A 1,245-nucleotide genomic window follows, 5' to 3' on the forward strand; every position below is an offset into this window, starting at 1 on the left:
CACTTGACTGCTAACCAGAAGGCTGGCAGTTCAAATCCACCAGCCACTCCTCAGAAGGAAGGTTGGGCAATCTACTTCTGTAGTGATACTGCCTCAGAAACCCAAGAGGGGTCTGACTCGACAGCATATAACAACAACAACAACAACATGAAGCAGTTCTACCCTGTTCTGTAGGGTCACTATGAGTCAGAATCAACTTAAAGACCTTGGGATGGGGTGAAAAATGTGATTGTGGAAGCACAAAAGAGGGTGCCTAACAGTTCCTGCAAGGCAAGTTTTCCTGAAGGATGGGAGACCTGAAATGACAAAGGGAAGGGTGTTCTAGACAGCTCTCGCAATTCTTAGCAGTAATACAAGGGAGATCCCAGCAGATACGTACCATTTGAAAGGTGAAGAACCTGAGATTCAGGTGTTCACTGAAGTGTCGTGCAGCTCATAAAAGGTGAGATTCAGACTAGACTCCAGGTCTTCTGTCTCCTTTTCCTGGTTTTCCAACATGTCACACACTACATTTCAGGTGACTAAGGTAACAAAAAATACAAGCATTTCAATCAATAACAGCAAAAAAACGTGGACAGTCCTTTGGAGAGCAATTTGTGGAAGGACTTAACCTGATGTATATAGTGATTTTTCTAATGTCTTGCTTCCATCTCCATCTTTTGGCTGCAAAGGTGCTTTTGAGTATAGTTCCACATTTGCAATTTTGGAGTCAGTTACACCTTTATGTATGTCTTTTCCTCCACAATGTGCCTCCAGATTAGGAAAACGGCAGTTTTCTCTGGCCATGCTGCCCTCATCAGAAGCCACTGTTAAGGTTTCTTCAAGCTCACTGTGGCTGTTGTTTGGAGGCTGGATGCTGCAGAAATGACCAAGGAGTGGGGAACACCCACTTAGAAAGGGGAAGGCCCTCTGACAAAGGATATTTAACTGGCCTGTTGCTTTGCTCTGCTGCTGCTGTCCCCAGGAATTCACGGAAGATCTGAAAGACACCGAAGCTTCTACCTGCATCTCACCATCAGCCTTGAATTTCCTGGTGGAGTTGAGTGTCAGCAGAAGGCAGCAGGAATAGTTGGTTAAGAGGAGAGATACTGGATGAAGTCTAAGAGTCCTGGATGGGAATCTCCTTTTGTGACAGTGGGCCTAGTTAGGCCCCTCTCCTCATCCTGAAATGAGCCATTTCTTCTACACTTAAGTTTTGAAAACTTCAATTGGATCTGTCACAATCAGAGAATATGATTTACATTT

Source organism: Orycteropus afer, unplaced genomic scaffold (assembly GCF_000298275.1).
Source record: "Orycteropus afer afer isolate SDZICR_OR568_19922 unplaced genomic scaffold, OryAfe1.0 scaffold00014, whole genome shotgun sequence".
NCBI classification, from domain to species: Eukaryota; Metazoa; Chordata; class Mammalia; order Tubulidentata; family Orycteropodidae; genus Orycteropus; species Orycteropus afer.